The 13,471-nt window shown below is 35.2% G+C and overlaps 3 non-coding genes across 3 annotated transcripts; all 3 read left to right on the top strand.

Annotated features, from left to right (window-relative positions):
- The first annotated feature begins 7,059 nt into the window (after window positions 1-7,059).
- On the top strand, window positions 7,060-7,182 carry LOC149183328 (small nucleolar RNA SNORD14). Its single transcript, XR_016257853.1, has one exon. It is a non-coding gene; the product is annotated as a small nucleolar RNA SNORD14 (small nucleolar RNA).
- A 165-nt stretch (window positions 7,183-7,347) lies between these two features.
- On the top strand, window positions 7,348-7,470 carry LOC149183327 (small nucleolar RNA SNORD14). The gene has a single exon (XR_016257852.1). It is a non-coding gene; the product is annotated as a small nucleolar RNA SNORD14 (small nucleolar RNA).
- A 338-nt stretch (window positions 7,471-7,808) lies between these two features.
- LOC149183326 (small nucleolar RNA R12) lies at window positions 7,809-7,882 on the top strand. Its single transcript, XR_016257857.1, has one exon. It is a non-coding gene; the product is annotated as a small nucleolar RNA R12 (small nucleolar RNA).
- The last annotated feature ends 5,589 nt before the right edge of the window (window positions 7,883-13,471 follow it).

Here is a 13,471-nt window from a genome sequence, read left to right as displayed (position 1 = left end):
ACATCTATATAAGTTTTTTCCTCTCTCTGTTTCTTCTTGGATTTCCGCCCTCTAGTCGTCTTGATAGGAGTGACTAGCGAGTTGTCAGTTTCGGAATCTCTCTCTTCTGATTCTCCCTCAGAGTCTGAGGCTAGACTGATGTGCTCTTCGTTGCCTTCATTTCCCCTCTGACAATCCTCAGCTGGTGGAACAGTTGAATCAACTTCCTTTTCTTTCGCTTGTTTCTCCTTATTTTCTGTTTCCTCTTGGGTCTCCATGACATCCACCTTTTCTCCTGAGGAGGAGCCATCTTTAGAAGCAGCAGCGGCTTTTGAGTTAATTTGAGGCTTCCCCATTGGAACGGAGTTGTTCTGCCCCGGGGGCTTTGGAACAACCTTTCCCTTTCTGATTTCTTTCCATCCTTCTTCTTCAACCGTGTTCCCTGTTGGAGCTTTTGGGCAGTTTCGCTCGAAGTGTCCATGCTCATGACAGGCTCGGCATTTAAAAGGCAACTGCTCGTAGTCCAGCTTCTGGTAATGCTGCCATTCTCCAACTTTTAGTTTGATCGCTTCTGGCAGACTGGCTTCCAAATCGACTTCCACGCAGATTCTAGCGCATGTATATTGGCCCTTGTGATCAGCTTTGTCAATGAAACGACCCAGCCCATTACCAATCTTCTGCAGGGATTGATAGCTCCAACAGTGTATCGGGAGATTAGGTAATCGAACCCAGACCGGCGCCTCCTTAGGGACATCGACAGATGGGTCGAAGTCAGGGCTCCATTTGTTAAGATACAGTCCCTGGTTTCCCATGAAATACGGACCGTTTCTGAACACCAGATCACGATCTTCTTTGGTGGTAAATTCAAAAATGAAATAGCCTCGTCCCACAGCATAACAAATCACGTTGTTTTTCAGCTGAGGTCTCCAGTTTCGCTGAATCCATTCGTCCGTGGTTTTAGTGGAAGGCCAGCGGCCCATAAACTGCCCTACCAGGCCTCTGTCAGACAGAGCAAGAGCGATTTTAATCGGTTGTTCCTATGGGAGTGCTATCTCTGGTATTTCTTCGAGCTTTTTTATGAATTTCGGCACCTCAGAAGTCTGGCGTTTCTTCCCTTTCTGCGTTAAGAGTCTCTGGAATGCTTCTTCAGAGGATGATGGAGGGGTGGGAGCAGACTCCCCACCCCCAGGTCCGCTCATGGCAGCGGCTGCAAACCTAATCCCAGCTCCGCAGGTCAGAACAGAGCGCGCGCGTTTTTTTGAAATTTGATCATAAATGTTATCCACATTACTTTAATGAATTAATAATTCACTATGGTCAAAAGAAAAAAAATATAATCTCTTCACTTATAAATTTAATGTTTTTTGTCACAGGTGGGAAAACCTATCATAACTCAGTTGTCAAACCAACAGTGAGGACAACCATCTCTGGCTGCTAAACGTGAATGCAGGTTGACTCATCACCTTTATGCAAGGAAAACTACGCCACCTAGAATAACCCGCTGATGGTCTATAAGAGTCATGGGTCGTTAACCTATTTCCTTATATCTAAGGAAGACAAGCTCTTAGCCAAGCAGAAGCAGTTTTAGGGCATACTCCAAGCCCAATAAGTTTAAATTTAATGTTATTAATTATATGTAATAATTATCTATTTAATTTTACATTATTGTAAATGTGTTATTATGATAAATGTTAACATAATTTCCTATAATATCTTTTAATATAATAAATTTTAATAAACTCTTCTTTTCATATTTTATGATTGATTAATATTAATAAAAAATTTAACATTAGTTATAAAGTGTTTTAATGATAAAAGTCTCTTCCATGTAACATATACATGTAATACAACATCATTTAATATGTCAACCATGAAGAAATCATATTCTATTTTTATTATATATCAAGATTTATTTTAACATTTAAGTTTTCGAGTATTTCTTGTATATTTTAAACTTAGTCTAGATCCATCTTAATTTTGGACCTACCAAAATTTTTCTTACATAAGAATACAATTGCGAAAACAATGACTTGTAAAACCTGGAGCTCAAAAACTGCCAACGGTAAATTGACTATTTTACCTCAATTTTATATTAATTATTATTTTTATTAATTTTTATGTAATTTTAATTGAGTCAAAATGTTTACACAAGGGAACATGACATTACAACATCTCTTCCGTATTGGGCTCAAGAGCGCCTCTCGCACAAAAACCAACCTAGATCCATCTTAACTCCAGATCTACCAAGCACCGAGAGGGATGCAAACCATTAGCAAAACCACATATTGTCAAAACCCGGATTCAACCAACCTAGATACATCTTAACTCCAGATCTACCAAGCGCCGAGAGGGATGAAAACCATTGGCAAAACCACATATTGTCAAAACCTTTACATTAATTATTATTTTTATTAATTTAATTTACTTTAATTTTTATGTAATTTAATTGAGTCAAAATGTTTACACAACAGAACATGACATTACAACATCTCTTCCATATTGGGCTCAAGAGCGCCTCTCGCACAAAAACCAACCTAGATCCATCTTAACTCTAGATCTACCAAGCACCGAGAGGGATGAAAACCATTAGCAAAACCACATATTGTCAAAACCTGGATTCAACCAACCTAGATCCATCTTAACTCCAGATCTACCAAGCGCTAAGAGGGATGAAAACCATTAGCAAAACCACATATTGTCAAAACGTGGATTCAACCAACCTAGATCCATCTTAACTCTAGATCTACCAAGCGCCGAGAGGGATGAAAACCATTGGCAAAACCACATATTGTCAAAACCTTTATATTAATTATTATTTTTATTAATTTAATTTAATTTAATTTAATTTTTATGTAATTTAATTGAGTCAAAATGTTTACACAGCAGAACATGACATTACAACATCTCTTCCATAAAAACAGAACATGACATTACAACATCTCTTCCATAAACCAACCTAGATCCATCTTAACTCCAGATCTACCATGCACCAACCTAGATCCATCTTAACTCCAGATCTACCAGACTCCGAGAGGGATGAAAACCATTGGCAAAACCACATATTGTCAAAACCACTATTTTACCTCAAATTTATTTTTATTATTATTATTATTTTTAAAATATCTTGAGGTGAGAGGAATATAAATATACTATCAATATTGTTAACATCCATCATGTCACTTGCAAGAATTGAACTTGGGTGGGGAGGATTTCATTCTTTCCTCCCAACCACCTGAGACAACCCCAATTAACATATAATAATAATAATAATTCTTACATAAGAGTATAATTGGCAAAACCATGGGTTGTCAAAACTTGGAGCCCAAAAACCACTAATGGTAAACTGAGCATTTTACCTCATTTTTTTTTTGTATCTTTAAGTTGTATTTCCTCAAACTATCAAGTAAACCTTATGCATCCATCAAGCATCATCATCTCATCTGTCACCAAGTAGGTGGTCTGAATTTGGCCAATGGAAACCAGATATTTTTGACCACCTACATATAAAATAATTAGTCTCAAACTCGAGTATCAATATTTTTAGCATAACTGCACTACCTATGAAAGTACCACAAAAACAAAACTAGAGATAAACATGCAACTCAAGTATTTGAAGAGTTGATTATAGTTGGATCGCTAGCACTTGTGCCACAAGGAACATGTGAAGTTAATCCACACTGGAAATGTAGCTAAATGTGTGTAAACCTCTCCTCAATCTTGTCTAAGTGAAAATTCTAATTGCGTCGTGCCTTTTGAAATCCTCCAAATTAGAAAAAATGTTATACCTTTATGCTTGCTTATCCATGAAAATCCTGCCAAGCTGGATATTCATCTTCCAATACAAGGTCAAGGCTCCATAATAATGCTTCCTTTGTACCTAGGTATGCTTGGGTCAAGAATCCAAGTGGCAACATCTTCAAGAATTTTAGACTTAGAAAACACTTGTTTATCATGGATAACATAAGACTCCTTGTGGATTTCCTCTTGAATGTCAGGGGAAATGGCTGCTTGGAAAGTATCAACAACTTCCTAGGCCTACCGTTGAGCTTTATTATGGCCTTGGAAGCTGTGACCTCCTCCTCCATGCTTGTTGCGCATGCGTTGTCATTGCATCTTCAACCAATAACACACGACCTTGTGGTTTTGGCTCTCAATATATTATACCAGGTTATATGGAATGTGGACTCCAGGCTTGCACTGCTTAAAGACCCAAACTAACAGCTGACCAACTAAGAACCAATTTGAGCTAGAAGGAGGGTAGGGCCAAATCTGGGATAGATATCTACCCATACAATAATTCTCCACACAATGTCAACTCCTAGAGACAGTCCTGGAGGGTCGCTATTATTAAGATCTCGCAGGTGCAGACTCTCTTCTAACAATGGTCCCAAAACAAGTAGAAGAATGTGAGGATAAGAAGGGTAATGAGCCTATTTCAAATGCCCACAACTAGTGAAATACCAATAACAATGGCATGAAATACCAATTATGCTAGAAACATCATTAGAACAATGCCACTGAAAGCCACTTGAGCGTATGAGAAAATTAGAGTGAATCTTAATGCCCTTCAATTAGGGGATTTTTGAGGTCTAAAACGGGTCTCCTAAGGAAATTATAAAATAATAGTGGAAATAATAAAATAAGATTAGATTACATCATCAAATTTTAGAGAGAAAAAAGAAAAACTATTTTTTCAACTCGTATTTTCAACTTATCTCACTATGAGTTTACTCAAATTTCGAGCGGAAACACTCGTTGGATGCGAAATTTGATTCGTCATCCAAGGAGTACCCATGTTGCATACTTTTGATCGACTCTACTACAAAAAATGAGAAATACATGGAAAACGTGATTGTAATAAGGTTTTTCCATGTATTTCTCATTTTTCGTGTAGCAGGGTCCATCAAAAGTATCCAACATGGGTACTTCCTTGATGAGGAATTAAATTTTACATCCAACGAATACTCCTGCTCGAAATTTGAGTAAGACCTTAGGGAGATAAGTTGAAAATATAGTTTTATTATTTTATTATTTTTTAATCTTTTTATTTTTTTACTCCAAAAATGGTGAATCATCCCCATGGTTGACATCATCATATTAAATCATATTGGTTCTTATAAAGTTTATTTTGGTTGTACATTTTTCTTAGGAGGCCCATTTTAGACCTCAAAATTCCCCTAATGAAAAACCTTTCTCGATATGTACCAAACAAAATTTAGAGCGAACATGAATATTGAGAGGTTCCCAACCAAGATGCAGAGATAACCATTCATTACATACTCGAGAGGTGACTCGCTCCAACTTGACATAGTTGTGTCGTAGCTTACGGGAACACCCATGTAGGGGAGCTTAACACTCTCCTCTATGTCTACGTCTTCCACACTCGTCCGCAACAACTTCCACCGCTCAAACCTTCATGCAACCCACAGTACATAAACCCCAGTGCCTCCTACGATGATTGCCATCAAAAGCAGTCCTCTGAACCATAACTGGTGTTTGTCCAATCTCCTTCGCTTAAAGTTACCCCCCTATTTTCTCTCCTGAAATAAGGAAACAAATCGATACCACCCTGTATGTGTCAACACCCAAAAACCTCCCCCCACCAACTTCGAGTCTTTGTGAGGCATCCTTTCTTTAAGAGCAGTAAAGCCACATGCGTTGTGCATGTAAGGGGGGCGACCAGATCACCCCGAGAATTAACTCTCCCCTCCAATCCAAGGTGGCGGGCACAACCTCCTATTCTTCTATTTCTCTCGGGAGTCACCCCATTGGGAGGAGTATTTTACCTCGATTTAATTTTAATTTTTATTGAGTCAAAATATTTACATGACAAGACATTACAATATCTCTTACACATTAAGTTGGAGAGCACTTCTTACTACACTTAGAAGTGACCTAACATCATATTATATTTGGAAATGATGATAGAATATATGCAATTAAAAAATAACATAAAATTAATGATATATTGAAGTTTATATGTTATAATGATTTATTAAAAAATAAGGAAAAAAATAAAATAAAATGTTTTGAAAATATGTAAATTTCAACAAAATTCATGGTTCAATTCATCGTTCCATACCAATCATGGTTGCACTCGAATGATGTTTTGAAAAGCCATAGTCTAACCACACTGCTTCTTTGCCTTGAAAATCATGGAAATTCCATCCATATTTTGATAAAATCTCACAGGGTTTTTTCTAAATCCAAGTTAAAGTTGTCAAACATCAATATTTTGGGTGCTTCAAAGGTTTTTGATGGCGCTGAATCCATTCCACCATCAAAAACATGATTCAAACACTACAAGATTTTTGGAATTTTTTTTCCCGGATTTCGACCACTTTTGACCGTTCGAGCAATTCCTCTGCCTCCGTAAATGACTAGTTTTGAAAATGTGCTGCCGATTATTATGGCGAAATTGATGATTATATTCATCTTTCCACACCAATCATGGTTACACTAGCGTGGCCGTATTTGGGATTTTATTAGAAACTAAAACGGTAAGGGAAGAATTTAGAGATTGGAATTGTCACTAATGAGATTTTTTAGAGTTTTCGATGGATTTTTAGTAGGAATTTGGCGAATTTTTTTGTGGTGAAACCGATTTTTCACTATATATATATGATTCAGTGCCCTCCAAAACTCTTGGATACTTTAACTGTGAAAAGTTTATCTTTCAAATTTGCGATTTCAATGAATATAGCAATAAATCCAACAAGATTTTGAACAAATTAAAATGAAAAATAAATTAAAAAACTTTCCAAAAAATCACACTTAAAACTACTTATTTACAGTTAGGGTTAGTTAGGGTTAGCGTTATGGTAGGGTTAGGGTTTGAAGATAGGCGCCGTGCCCCTTCTTTTTATAGCGATTGGTATTTGTAATAAGATACAGTTATGGTAGGGTTAGGGTTTGAAGAGAGGCGCCGTGCCCCTTCTTTTTATAGCGATTGGTATTTGTAATAAGATACAGTTTCAGCTTCGTTCGTCTGTACCTCTTCTCTTTGTAGTGATCGGTATCGATTCGCAGTAATAAGATACAGTTTTAGTCTGTGTGTTTGTCACATATTGTAAATGGGGTTGTCGATGATGATAAAAGAAAGGCCTGTTTCTCAAAACATCCGCAGTGGCCGCCTGAGGGCTTTCGCCTTGCCGGGCTTGAGAGCCGTTGCTGCTTTTAAACCTTCCTTGGATGTCTGAGACCCCTTCTTTCTCATTAGGGTAAGGGTTAGGGTAGGGTTGCAGGTGAAATGATAGGGTTAGGGTTGAAGAGAGGCGGTGTGCTCCTTCTATTTATGGTGCTTGGTATCTGCCAATGAGATATAGTTTCATGTTCCTCTGTGTGTTTATCTCTAGTTGTCAATGGCGTGGTCAATGATGATAAAAGAAAGGCCTGTTTCTCAAAACATCCGCAGTGGCCGCCTGAGGGCTTTCGCCTCGCCGGGCTTGAGAGCCGTTGCTGCTTTTAAACCTTCCTTGGATGTCTGAGACCACTGCTTTCTCATCCGATTATTTTAACAATTTTGTTGTTCCGCATTAGATGCAAGAACTGCCTGTATTTAGGTTTTGCTTTATGTGCCGTTTCACTGAACATTCGCAGTGGCTGCCTGAGGGCTTTGGTTTTTTGTCGTGCTTGAGAGCCTTTTGATGTTTTCAACCCTTGGATGTTTGAGGTCCCTATTTTCTAGTTCAATTTTTTTTGCAACTTTTTAACTTGTCAGTATCTCATGTTGGAATTCTGTTCATTTCGGTTTTTCTGTGTCTGGATTGCCCTTCTCTCAAATGCTTATTGTTGAAGGTTTGGAGTGAAATGTATGGGCAGCGTAGATGATGTGGATGACGACAGAAATCCGGATTTCCACTGATGCACAATGTGATTTTACAACCAGCTACTTCTGACACATCATAACTGTCTATGGCTTATATGTGATTTTAATTGTTAAGTTTTCTGAGTTGTCTTTTATGGAGCTGGTTTTAACTGTGTGCGCATGTCTTGTGCGAATATTGTTTCTTGTTTTTGCTTATTTTCACAGGTTATACGCTTTCAGTTGGGAGGGCATTGTCAACGGGCATATCCTTTCATTGCTTTCTCTGAATTTAACCAAGGAACAGGTCGCTCCAGATTTAGCAAGCGAGATTAATTGTCGGTTTCAGTAACACTATATTTTTAGTTATTTAGGGTTGATGACTTTTCCGTAATAAAAGTCTAACCTAATGTACAGGTGATCCCTGAGATAAAACCCTAACCCTAATAAAACTGCCGTTGGTTTTTCATCTGTGAATTTCTCTCGCCTATCGTACTGATCACCCTATGTGAAGTCCAATCTGTGGCGATTTCTGGTTTGAGGAGTTTTTAGACGATGCATTTCAGAATCTTGACTACTGTTCTGTTTGAGAGATTATTAGGCTGTAGAGGTATAAGTCTTGGAAGATGGCTCAGAATGGGCAGCATTATAAGACCTGTGTGGTATGAGTGGATTTCGAAAGAACTGGTGCATTCGGGGAGTTCGTTGATGTGCCAGCTGTAGGGATCGAAGACTGGAGCCACTGTCTGAAAAGTTAAGACTCGGCAATATCTTCGAGGGTGTCTCTGAAGATGTCTGCAAGGGGGTGTAGGAAATGGGGTAATGAGGTCCAGATGGTAACTGTGCTCCTAATGTTGGCCTGGGTCCCCTGATGGCAACTGTCATCCCATTGCTCGCCTTAAGAGAGCGATGAATGGTAAATGGTACATGCGAGACATGATCACCAGTTGCCTAGAGGTTCAACAAAAACAGCAAGTTGTTCTCGAGAAGATGGATAGAACAGAGACAACTCAGGAGGAGCTGGCTGTTATAAATTAACTCAACTTGATCCACAGGCAAACAGCAAGTGGTTCTCAAGAAGAAAATGTATACTCCTCTTTGAAGTGTTCGTTGTCTGTTTTTAGGAACAGAGAGCTCAGGAAGGAGTTGGCTGTCATTAAATAGATGTCAATAACTTGATCCACTGGCCATTGGGGGCTAGGTTCACACTTCGAAGGCCACGCTATGTCACTACCAGGCCAAGCAAACAGAATAAAGCAAAGCGCAAAAGCAAGGATATAAATAGCGAGTGTCACAACAAAAACAGATTCTTAAAATAGAAGGAAATGGGTTAGACCTTGGAAATAGAAGTGAGAATGATTTCGGCGTTGCGGCAAAAACTAACTGGAAACCAGCTAAGTTTTCGCTAAATTTTCCCCACCATAAAAGAACTCATGGTATCTAAAATCTTAAAAAATCTCATGTATCTAAAATCTTAAAACTTTATACTTATAATCTTGATTTAAATTTTTAATCTTGATTTTTCAAAATTTCTGCGTGGAATTTCTTTCTCAATTTTCTTTCACCCCTCAAAAAAATTCTTATGGTGTCTCAAATTTTATAGACTAATCTTGACTTTTCAAATTTCAATTTCATGGTATTTAAAATCTTATATAAACTTTTGATTTTTCAAAATTTTAATCTCATCTATCTAAAATCTTGTAAAGTTATAATCTTGATTTCTCAAATTTTAATCTCAAAAATTTGTATGGTATCTCAAATTTTATTGACTAATCTTGATTTTTCAAAATTTCAATTTTATGGTATTTAAAATCTTATATAAACTTATGATTTTTCAAAATTTTAATCTCATCTATCTAAAATCTTGTAAAGTTATAATCTTGATTTCTCAAATTTTAATCTCAAAAATTCTTATGGTATCTCAAATTTTATTGACTAATCTTGATTTTTCAAAATTTCAATTTTATGGTATTTAAAATCTTATATAAACTTTTGATTTTTCAAAATTTTAATCTCATCTATCTAAAATCTTGTAAAGTTATAATCTTGAGATTAAAAATTCTTATGGTATCTCAAATTTTATTGACTAATTTTGATTTTTCAAAATTTCAATTTTATGGTATTTAAAATCTTATATAAACTTTTGATTTTTCAAAATTTTAATCTCATCTATCTAAAATCTTGTGAAGTTATAATCTTGATTTCTCAAATTTTAATCTCATGGTATCTAAATTGTTAAAACTTATAGTTATAATCTTGATTTCTCAAAATTTCGAAATCAAAATTTTAATGTCATGGTATCTAAATTGTTAAAACTTTATAGTTATAATCTTGATTTCTCAAAATTTTGGCCAGCAATTCCAGGAATTCTTATTGCAGTGTAAATTTCAATCTCATGTTATCTAAAATCTTAAAATTTTATAGTTATAATTTTGATTTCATAAAACTTTGGTTATGAATTTCTATTGTAGCCTAAATGTGTAACCCAGATTTTCCAAATTTTCGTTCTTAAAAAAAAAAAAAATCTCAAATCTTCTAAAATCTTAAAACTTTATAGATATAATCTTGATTTTTCAAAATTTCTGATAGGAATTTCCATTTTAACTCAAATTTTCCAAACTCAAATTTTCCAAAATTTCTGTTTACTTATATATATATAATTTTTATGAAATTTTTATTGTTTTCCCTGCAAATTTAAAACCTCATTAAAATTTCCATTGTTTTTCAAACAAATTTAAAGCCTTGTTATATTGTGATCTCTTTTTTTTATTCACTTCATCCAAATTTCTGCCAAGAATTTACATTTTAACTCAAATTTTCCAAATTTTCTTTTAGCTTTTCCATTGTTTTCTAAACAACCTTAAAACCTTGTTATATTGTGATCTCTTTTTTTTTATTCACTTCATCCAAATTTCTGCCAAAAATTTACATTGTAACTCAAATTTTCCAAATTTTCTGTTTGTTAGTTGTTTTTTTTTTTTTTTTTTCCCTGCAAATTTAAAACCTCATTCATAAAAATACCTTAAAACCTTGTTATATTGTGATCTCTTTTTTTTTATTCACTTCATCCAAATTTCTGCCAAAAATTTACATTGTAACTCAAATTTTCCAAATTTTCTGTTTGTTAGTTGTTTTTAAATTTGCAGGGAAACCTCATTCATAAAAATTTCCCTGCAAATTCCCTGCAAATTTAAAACCTCATTCATAAAAATTTCTATTGTTTTCCAAAATTTAAAACCTCGTTATCTTGTGATTTCTTTATTTTTTATTCACTTCTCTATTTTCTGATAAGAGACAAAAAAAAAAAAGGAAGAGTTGATCCTCTTAATTTGACTTTTCTGATGAGAGACATTATTGGAGTTGATCCCCTCTTAATTTGACTTAATTTGACTTTTCTGATGAGAGACATTATTGGAGTTGATCCCCTCTTAATTTGACTTTCTTTGATGGGAGACAAGAATGGAGTTGATCCCCATCTTAATTTGACTTTCCTGATGAGAGACCAGAATGGAGTTGATCCCCTTCTGAATTTGACAAGTGCAATTTGAGCAATTAAACATTCGACATGTATTGTGGCCAACAAGATTAAAGAAATGATTTGTGAAACCATTTGAGCCCATGACTTTATGTAGATTCCATATAGCTTGAACGATTTCCTCTTTAGATATTTCTTATTTATTATTACATATTTCCTAGATTCTATGTTTATTGTTCTTAGATGTGACGAGGGAAGTGATGCCCTTGTCAAAGGCCTTAATTTTGCATATTTGAAATATTTTCCTCATGTGTTGCTTACTTCCATTTATCCGTCGATTTTAAATTTCCATCCCAATAAAGTTGCTGAAAATAGTTCTTAAGTTTAACATAGTTCCTAAGTTGTAAGGCCTTGCTGTGAAAAAAAAAAATAGTTCTTAAGTTTAACATAGTTCCTAAGTTGTAAGGCCTTGCTGTGAAAAAAATTGGTGCTTCTGAGCTTTATAGGTTTATATCGCCTTGCTGGGAAAAAATTTGCTGCTTTCTATACCTAAATTTTAATCATAAGCTTTACCGGTTTACATCACCATTACTCTACTCCTTTTACATGTTTTATATATTTGTTGGGCAAGTCCCCTTTGTTGACAATCATTTCACTCGTGGTTATTTATAGTTTTATGATAAATTACGATTCAAAGAGTTACACTCTCTCCTTTTATAAGGGGAGGATATGGTTTTCTATCTTTATACATTAGTTAATATGTGTAATTTAAAGAATTCTAAAATTGTATTTATTATGGTAGAAATGTTTAAATGTTTTTTAATATAATAGAGATGACTTATCTTGTGTAATATGTAGATGATGTAATAACTTATATTGTTTAGGATTTTGACTGGTTAAAATATATTGAAAAAAATAAAAAAAAAAGATAATAAAATTGATAATTTTCACAACCTATGGTATTTTTAACTTGATTTTTCACATGGTATTATTTTTCTTTTTAAATTGTTGCTCTTGCCCGCTTTAACATAGAGATGTATTAGAGATGTAAGGTGTTGTTTATTGATACTTTTTTTTTAAGAAATCCGATCTTTGGAGTGTTTGAATCCTTTTCTTGTTGGTGGAAATGATTTTAGCACCATCAAGAACCCCTTAGGGCACCCAAATTCTTTAAATTTGATAGATGTAGTGCAAATTTCCAAAAAAATTGTGAAAATTTCCATAGTTTTTAAGGGAAAATTTTGGCCTTGTTAGGCTATGACAAGATGTAATGTCTTTTTAACATTTGGACTTGATCATTTTGCATGATGATAATAGTACCATTGACTACCATCTCGAGGATGGGTTGTTTTACACTTTGGGATAAATTATGTTCCTAAAGGTTAGCGATTGCAGCTGATTAAAAAGGCTCACAACTCCAAGGTTGCAGGACACTTTTGTATAGGGAAGACTATGACCAACTTGGAGAGGTTTGTGTATTAGCCCAAAATGCAAGAATATGTAGCTAGTTTCATAAGATGATGCATGCTTTGTTGTACTAGCAGGCCTAGCAACAAGAAATAGAGTATATATCATTTCTTACATGTTCCCATTTGTTCTTGGGAAAACATTTCCATAGACTTTGTGAGAGCTTTACCAACAACCAGGAAGGGATATGACTACATGTTTGTGGTAATTCACAGGTTCAACAAGATGTGTGTTTTGATGCCCTATAAAAGTACAATTTTTGGGCAAGAAACATCAAACCTGTTCTTTGGACATGTCGCACTTTGGGATACCAAGGAGCATCATTTCAGACAGTGACACAAAATTTCTCAAGCATCATTTTAGACAGGGACACACAATTTCTCAATGTAGTATGGACTACATTGTGGGAGAAGATGGACACAAAGTTGAGGAGATCCACAATTAGATGGGTAGACAAAAGTAGTCAACAAAACTTTGGTGTAACTTTTGAGGGGCTACAACCAAAAGCATCCAAAGACCCGGGTTGAAAATTTGGTATGTATACAACATTCTTACAATAGAACATTGCACACTTTTACATGAAAGCTCCCATTTGAAACTTGTTTTGGATATTTTCCGCCTTTCCCTTTGGATATTGCACATGGTCAACACAGAGGAGTGATGGAAGATCTTACAAGAGACACCTTGTGGGCTAATTCTTTTATAGAGAAGGTTAGACATATCCATATATAGGTACAAGAGACATT

The sequence above is a fragment of the Pinus tabuliformis genome, chromosome 3_2, assembly GCF_031772625.1.
Source record: "Pinus tabuliformis cultivar Carrire ecotype Pingquan chromosome 3_2, CPIR1, whole genome shotgun sequence".
Lineage (NCBI taxonomy): Eukaryota > Viridiplantae > Streptophyta > Pinopsida > Pinales > Pinaceae > Pinus > Pinus tabuliformis.
The sequence above is the reverse complement of the archived record's forward strand: the minus strand, read 5'-3'. Positions and strand labels throughout refer to the sequence as shown.